Below are 9,851 nucleotides of genomic sequence, written 5' to 3' on the forward strand. Positions count from 1 at the left end.
TATGTTCCACCTTCCCTGAGGGATACGTCTTTCAGGAGAGGTGGAATATACATCCTGTCTATGTGAAATCTCTCGAGAGACTGAGAGTTTCCAGCCCAGTGATTGCCTTATCAACAGCCAATCAGGAGCGTCGTAAGGGACTGACGTTAAATGCACGGTTGATGTGAATCTACTATACCACCGTAGGTCCTGCATGTCGTCAAAGTCGACTAAAAGGACAGCTGCTGCCTTGCAGTCTGCTTTTGAGTAAAAGGCTAGGCCCACCGCCAATAACTGCGGAAACTGCTGCCTTGCAGTCTTACTTTTGAGTAAAAGGCTAGGTCCATCGGCAATAAGTGCGGAAACTGCTGCCTTGCAGTCGTACATTTTAGTAAAAGGCTAGGCCCACTGAACTGTGGTTGACAGCAAGGGCATGAGGTCGTAAAAAACCCCTTGCCAAACAGTAAACCATGCCTTGATAGAAGGCAGAGGAGAAGGCGCATCAGGCAACCGACGCCTTAATGTAGGGATAACGGTGTGAAAGATCTGTCCTTGACAGATGACACTGTAGGAACTACATTATTTGTTTCAATTTCAGCAAGTGTCTTCATATTTTTGATAACCGCCCAACGTTATTTACGGTTTTGGGTACCAGCAGTATGCATGTATGTAAGTACGTGTGTATGTATGCATGTATATAGGCGAATACCACAGGGAAATAACAAGCAAAGGTTCAAGCGCTTTTACGTGTTTTTATTAACTTTTTTTTATTGGGGGTGTCGCCAAAGATGCGTGAATAAACTAGTGAAAGTGCTTGGTACTGAAACTTCTGCCTGTCATTTTCAGTGGTATTCGCTTATATACAGAAGTTACGTGAATCAAGTATGATTTTTTAAGGGTATGTATGTATGTATGTATGTGAATGTGTGACTTCAAGAACGAATAAAATGAAGTGCATTTAACGCTAAACATATCTGTAGAAAGTTTTAACAGGAATTCCATTAGTTTTCGTTTCTATTCCTCTCAGCCATATGCAAATGTAATCAGGAGACATATTTCTACAAAACCTCATATCGGGTTTTCATGCTTTAGGATTTATTTATACCAGCATTTCACCGGTAAATCCCTCTAAAGAGAAATCAGACGTATGATATCTATTTTGACTTTTGTTATCACTTCATCAATACAGCGATCTAAAAAAGAAATCATACTCATTTTTTTTCTCTTTTGTCTTATCTCCTTTTATGCCAAACAAGTTTTTCTACGTCTTGGGTACCTCGAATTGAGTTGAACTGAATCATACTGAATATAGAATGTAGGCCAAAGGCCAAGCACTGGGACTTATGAGGTCATTTAGCGCCGAAAAGGGTTTGAATGGTGTAACCACGGTCTAGATATATACCTACACCTTGGGTGTAACAAGAGGAAAAACACGCAGTTGCACTATGAAACTATGAATCAATTGTTGGGAGGGGGTGGAAAGTAAGATGGAAGAAAGAGGACATGAAAGGAGGTACAGTAATAGGAACGAAAGGGGTTGCAACTAGTGGCCAAAGGCATGCAACAAAGAACCTTAAATAATGCCCACGATATACCGCACGAGGTTTCATTTCTTTTTAGGCATTATGGTGCTGTAGGAATACACAAACCCAAGAGTCACAAAGCTACTGACAATACCGCTTCATTAATTGTATTATATACAAACCTTTTCAAGTTCATTACAGGTATTGAATTACTTGGTCAAACGCAACATAGAGTACTAAAGTAGATGTTTAATGAAATGCATCATACGCACGCACACAGGCGCTTGTGAAAGCCAAACCGTAAACTAAGTAGCTGATCACTATTTTCAGCAGACATTCAGATGTTTTGTCAATAGACATTCAAAAATTGTATATGTTACTGGCGCAAAGCTTTGAAATGGGTAGCAATCAGCAGGGCATGAGGTACCATTCCAAAATTTAATTTTCTATAAGGAAAACATTCTTAGTTCTGCATGTGCAGAAAGGCCATCTGTTACTTAATGGAAAATAAGAGAAAATTTAGGGACTTATATAACTAGCAGTCTGTACGAAAAAACCCAGAAATATCTTTTAGGTCTATACTTCATAAACATCATGGCCAAGTAAAAGATTCATGATGTCATGGAACCGAAATATAGATCAATCAGCCAGTAGAGTTTCACATTACTTTCTGTATAAAGATATCACCGGAAAGGAGTGCCTTTTCACATAAACAGCGAGTGAAATAGCTATCTGGTATAAGCAAAAGAGGGCAATACACCAAAGACTGAAGATTTAAGAGCAACCCATTTTATAAATAAAATCTAGTTGTATTTAGGAAACATATTGAAATATACTAAAAAAGTTAAAAGTCACGAAAGTTAAAGATATAAATGATGGTAGCTATAAGTTTGACAGCTTGGTGTCCCTTTATGTAATTCAAGCAGCCATCCTTAACAATATTCTCAGGTCTTTGAATATTTAACAATAATTGTTAGTAGTGGCAGTTCGGTAATGAACGAGGGTGGCTAATTATATATTTTTCTTTCTTAATATTCGTAACTTTCCCCTTTTTTATTGTAGCATTCTGTAATTACTTGAACAGGAGACCAGCTGGACTTGGCTATAGTGAATTTTAACGTTTTTAATATATTTCCTAAATTTATTTATTTCTAGCTAAGCAGCAGACGTATTGACAGTCGAATTACATTTTCAAATGAAATTAATTCATACACCAGTAAAGAGAGAGGTTCATCAAGTTCTTAAAAGCAAAACTCCCAAAATATTAGACTGATTATCCTTCAAAATGCCATATTTCTAAAAACCATCTAAAGTGTCAGTTCAATAAACGGGTATAGGCTTGTTAGATAGATAGTTAAGCCAAAATGGCATCAACCTCTGACTTTTAAAGGATCACACTGACTGAAGATACGTGAATTCAATGGCTCTGAATGAATTACCAGGTGGGAAAGAAAGGAATTTTCTCCAAAAGGAAGTGTCTGGCTGGGAATTTTCGAGAGAAAAACTATTTTCAACGCGTTATCATCATCGCTATGGGAGTCGCAGTCATGAATACCCAGCACAGAGAAAAAACTCGGAAATTTTTTTATCATGTTTGTTAAGACTTGAGATGATGTATGGTTATTTAGCTTCCTGTAAAAGAAAACTATTGAGATAGCTTTTTGTCTGTTCGTCCGACCTCAGATCTTAAAAACTATCTGAGGCTAAGCGCAGCAATTTGGTATGTTGATCATCCATCCTCCAATCATCAAACATACCAAATTGTAGCCCTCTAGCCTCAGCAGTTTTTTTTTTTTTTTTATTCCAATTAAGGTTAAGCTTAGACATAGATCATGCGTCTGGCACCGGGCTGTGGCTGAAAGTTTCATACAGTATTCGGCGCATGTTTTACTTGTCATCGTTTGTATTTATATTTATTATTCTGTCCAGCTAAAGTTGAATTACTTCGATAATCCTGAAGATGGCTCCTCGGAATTCGAGCATACAACAACAATGGCATGGCAACAAAACTCTCAAATCCTTTCCCTGGCCACTCCACAGCCACCGTCTACAAAAAGAACAAATTGGAGAAAAAACATGACACTTCTGTCCACCAAAAATAACGCGTTGTTACTTCCGGTGTCCTAAATATTTAATTCGATTTGAGCTCTGGCGCAGCCGGTTTATTTCTGCTAAGTAGTTCAAGTATTAATGATAAACTAGTTTAACTATTAATGATAGCTTTAGTGAAAAATCTGGGTTTCTTACGAAACCCAGATTGATTTTAATTTACAGTAAACAAAATAAGAGTGCAGTGCTATCAGAATTATTAAACGGTTCTCGAATGTACTCTAATTATCATTAATATATTATTAGTGGCAGTAGTAGTTACTAGTAGTAGTAACAACAAGAGGTAGCACTCATAAACATTATAGCAGTAAAACAAATAAAGTTTGGACATTTACGCTTCAAATTATAAAAAAAAAAAAAAAAAAAAAAAAAAAAAACATATGAGTTCCGATAGGAACAACAGTACTGGAACACGAAACCTAAGATCTCGAGATAAGCACCAAGACACCAAGAGCGCCTCCGAGTTCAGGAAGATAGCACGTTGCTAATTCCAGTAGTCGTCTTTCAAAGCGCTTGCCGCCACCGTATATCCTATCCCTAGATAGAAAAAAAAGGGAAAAAAAACACCAAGGGATAAAGGCTTCGGACCAACAGCTGCCCACTAATTCACTTAAATCATCTGGCACCTTGGTAGAAAAAGAAATAGGAACCACTGCGGAGATTAGCTCGCTATCTCTCTATCTCTCTCTGTCTTTTATCTCGAACACGCCTATATTCCAGATCTCCGTGTGACTCCACCTGTTCTGTCCCGCAGCATCAGTTTCAGAGTCCAGGGAAAAACTCTCACGACAATGTGTGTGCGTGCGTGCATACGTATCCGTTTTCCTTTGCTCAGTTTCACTAATACAAGCCCGTGGGCATTACTGAAAAATAATCAACTCTGAAAAGTAGTTTTAGAGGCAATTACAGGCTAAAACATAGGTTGCACATAGAGATACCAAAAGAAATTTTACTTTGTTTTTTCAGACATGGAAAAAGTATCCAGGTCACGTTGCATACATGAAATTATGAAAGAGCATCATGATGTTAAAGGAGCATACTTTACATACTTTTTCGAAGCAAGTGACGCTACATTTCGCAGCTCTTTTCCAAACAAATGATTCAAGCTATATACAGTACTCTGTATGTGGTTTTTTAGTATCTGTGGAATTACTAATTGCTTCTCCGAAATTACATTCCGTTTACGGTTTTACTTTTACATTACTTGTTTTCTTCTTCCTTGATACAGTATACTTTGTAAATGAGGTAAAAGTGATATGTATCTCCTTTAAAATTCATCAAATCTGTATATCAAGTTTTAATCGTCTCTCTCTCTGACATTATTTAAGTTAACAAAACTTCATAAAAGTCTCTGAAATGCTTTCCTTTTTAACTAGTGAGACAAAAGACAAATGCACTGATTCTTGTGTAAGCAAAGAGACAAATGACATTAAAGTGTTATTGTAAAATAATCAATAAATCATGCTGTGCGGAGGAAGAATGATTGAACTATTTGCCGAGTCACAAACTGTCTCAAACTGACCATGTAGTTAACGCTCTTCATTATTAATAAATACTATTAGGATCCTTCTCAGCAACAAGGAGTCACTTGACCTTTGATGCGTCGATTTACAAGACCAGGAAGTATAACCAAAGAGATAAGGAGGCAGAGTAAGGAAACGTGAAACATTTCAAGAATTTATGGCTTTAGAATCAGTTCCAGGCATAGCGTCTCTGTCTGTCTCTATCTATCTATCTATCTATCTATCTATCTATCTACCTACCTACCTACCTATCTATCTATCTATCTATCTATCTATCAATCTATCTATCACACGCAAACCCATCAGATATGCCGTAAAATTTCCTCAGAAACTAATTTGAAAGAATCGGAGAAATTGGCAAGTTTAAGAAAACGGTTGGGTTATACTAATATAGGAATCATCTTTTGAAAATCAGTATCTGTTCGGTAAAATGGCGTAAATATGATAAGTTACATATTGCAACAAATAATTCAAATAATTCCACTCTAGTTTATTACATTTTATTTATCGGAAATGTAGTTATTGAGAACTGCGCCTCATCGGAGAATACTAGATGTTTGAAAAGTGGTCCAGCCTGTTAATTACTACGAAAAAGTAACCATCACCGTAATTTGTTCAGCCTACGAACGTGTTACTTTAATCTGAACAAAAATGGCTTTACTTACCTCCCTCTCACAAAAAAAAAGAAAAAAAAAAGAAAAGAAAAATAAGCTTTGCTCGACTCGTGGATATAACAGTCAGAATTAAAATCGTGTGCTAATTGGTAAATGGCAGTATTTGTTTGGACAATGTAAGTATTTAGTTCAGAAAATGGCTAAATTTTATTGAAATAATAAAAGGAATATGCATGAATCTTCACGTTTACAAAATAAGAAAAGACATTTTTTCCCTTACTGTGTAAGCAGGAAAGGTCTTCAGTTTTTTAACAAATGGATAGTTTCTTATTATTTTTATTGTTATTATTAGTATTATCACTTACTCAGGGGGTAAACCTACAAACTACTTGTTGTTGTTGTCCTCCTTCTTCTTGGGGGATGGGAAAGGTCTATGGAAGAGCCTAAAAAGCTCTGAAAAAGGCGTTTCACATTGATTTAAAGATGCAGAAATATTAAGGTAGGATATTTATGATCTATTTCTGAAAGTGAAAATGTACGTATTTCGTGCACTGAATTTAGGTTTTTTCTGTTCAATTATTTTGTGTTTCCACTTATAACCGAGAATATATGAACGTGTTTAATTTGTATCCTTTTTATTTGATCCTTGTTGTTAGCATGAGCGGTACTAGGTATGAGTCTTAATAACGATAATCACTTCACGTTAAGTTAGGAATATAATGTTTGCAACTCATGTGTGAGGGGAAAATTTTGCACACGTCCCTAGTAAGCTGGAGGTCAGATCACGCCTTGTTATTATATCATTATTTCAGTAGATGAAACCTATTCACATGGAACAAGCACACAGGGGCCATTGACTTGAAATTCAGGCTTCCAAAGAGTGTTGGTTACAATCTCCCACCGCAGACCCCAGCAGTGACTGATACAACGCCAATGATTTTTCATCGTCCTGCGGGAGACGCAAACCCTCGACACCTGAGTGGTATGTCACAACACTGACCACTATACCAGCGGACCAGCTAGAAATATTCCTTTCAACATGTGGCTATAATTGATAGGGAAATATGATACGCTTCTTTGAGAAACAGGTGGTATTCTTCATTCAGTTATCGGAGATGAAAGTAACCTTTTCAAATCGGAAGGGTTTAATTAAGGCCGGGAAGACCTTCATGAAGAAGAAATAAAATTTAATATCCTGATGGCGGTCTTATGGGGGAACTTAAATAATGATTGATAATAATTAATTATCACTACTTTACATCTTTGGGTTAGCGTCTTAAAAGTCAGATCGTTCGTAAAGTCAATCAACCTGTGCTAAATATTCACTAATATGAACCCATTGCAACCCTGAAAAACAATTAATTCTGAGAAATAAACTTGGGGGTAATTATAGGCAAAAAAATAGACTGCACAGGAGAAATTTCAAAATATTTTTCAGACATGGAAAAAGTATTCAGATCCTGTTTTATTATACACTTTTATATTCCTGTTCGGATGACTGAAATTCATACACGACCCAAAAAGGGTAATCACGTGCACACTGATATCATGGCATTAAATAAAATAACACATTGCAATTAAGTGTAAAATTTTCGTTGATAAGAAGAAAGGGTAAATCCTCTGGCAAATCGGAGGGAATACAAAAGGTTGGAAAAAGAGTAAACACACCAAATCACAAGAATACTGAAGCAACACTGATGATAATTGTAGTAATAATAATCTCGGGGAAAATACATTACGGCAGTGACGATACAGCGAAGGAAATTGGTGCAGTATCAGTACAACTGCAACACTTAAAAAAAAAGATTAATAAATGTTTTCAGTAACTTGGACATGCTTTTATACGTTCAAAAGATAAATGAAACGGAAATGACTGAAAGTGAACAACAAACATCTAGAGCCAAAAAAAAAAAAAATCCTCATTTCCCTCTCCCACGCCAATCGTGTCATGATCCTTAATTATGTTTATGAATATATACGTAGCAATATACAATTGTTGCTTATCAGTGGTACCGTGAAAGCCTTTAAAAATTCGAAGGAATAAATTTTTAAAAACTATATAATGGAAAACCTCTTCACAATACAAATTAACTACTTAGACAATAAGGAATGACTACAGCAACAAATTCTGTTGAGGTGTGGAAGAAATTAATTTACTGAGTTCTTGATGCAAGATATTATTATTATTATTATCATTACTATTCAGGGGTCGTCGACTTGAAATTCAAGTTTCCAAAGAATATGGTGTTCATTAATTGGGAAGAAGTAAGATGAGGTTAAAGGGAAATACAGAAAGAAGAGATCTCGCTTTTTAAAAAAAGACAAAATAAATGAATAAATTAATAAAAAGATAAATATGTATTGAAATGCAAGGAGAACAGTACTAGGCTAGTCGTGTTCAATAGCTTTGTTTCACTTGCAAGAAACGTCACACTATTGTTTGGTTTCATCTTGACTGTGGAGGGTCGCAGCCGGGATACAGAAGTTACAAGAGGATAACAACCTGATTCCCTAAGAAGGTACATAAACAGTAGCGTTTAACCATTCAACGGCGCCAAACCCATTAAACTTGAAAGATACATATATATATATATATATATATATATATATATATATATATATATAATATATATATATATATAGATAGATAGATAGATATAGATATACATATGTATATATATATAAAAAAAAAAAAAAATATATAGATATATATATATAGATATATATATAGATGATATATCTATATATATATATATATATATATATATATATATATAGATATATATATATCTATATATATATATATATATATAGATATATCATATATATATATATATATATATATATATATATATATACTATATCTATATATATATCTAGATATTATAAACATATATATAGATATATATTATTAGAAAGATATATATAAATATAATATATTATACTAATATTATATACTGATATATAAATTATATAATATATATATGAAGATTAGATAGATATAGATTATCCATATATTATATATATATAATATATAATATAATATCGATATATATAAGATATATATATTTATATAATATTATCTTATCTAGGATAGATATATATAGATAATATATATATATATATAATCTATTATATATCTATCGTATAGATAATATTATATCTATATATATTATTATATATATTTAATCTATCTATCTATTATAATCATATATATATCTTATTATATCTATATACTATATATTATCTATATATATATATTAGAATTATTATTAGATATATATATATATATTTTATTATATAATATATATTATCTAATACTATTATATATATATATATTTACATACATATGATTATAATAACTTTATCACTCACATCCACAGGTGAAAAATAAGAGGCGGAGTGTAGGTCCTGAGCGGTTTCGACTTTATTTCCAAGCCATTGACGAAGGACTGATACATAGCCATTAGAAGTCCCAAATATATATATACTAGAGACGGTATTGGCGAACATACACACACCGTTTGAGACTGCAGCGTCAGTACTGTCTCTGTAGTATATATTTGTGACTTCTAATAGTATGTATCAGTCCTTCGTCATTGGCTTGGAAATAAAGTCGAAACCGGTCAGGACCTACAACCCGTCTCTTATTTTTCACCTGTGGATATATATATATATATATATATATATATATATATATATATATATATATATATATATATATATCAGGAGACAGAGGAAGGCGACGGCCAGTAGGACACATCAGCGTGAAGGTGGACTATTGGAAACGTTGCAGTTCATTTCAATTCTTTATTTCCTACGTTTCGTAATATCATTATTACATCTTCAGGGAATCTGTTAAACAATAAATAAAATTACTTTAAAATTACTTAAAAATTACTTTAAAAATTACTCTAAAATTCAACTTTTATAAATTACAGCACAATTAAAAAAAACATACAGAAACGAAAAAAAAATAAATAAAAAAAAAAGACCAAAGATCGCTAACCAACCTTATGCCGAGAAGGCAAGAGACAGAATGACAAAACATAAATAAAAGTTAACTCGGTACAGTTGTGTGGAGGAGGTCTGGGTATTTAACT

The sequence above is a fragment of the Macrobrachium nipponense genome, chromosome 35, assembly GCF_015104395.2.
Source record: "Macrobrachium nipponense isolate FS-2020 chromosome 35, ASM1510439v2, whole genome shotgun sequence".
NCBI classification, from domain to species: domain Eukaryota; kingdom Metazoa; phylum Arthropoda; class Malacostraca; order Decapoda; family Palaemonidae; genus Macrobrachium; species Macrobrachium nipponense.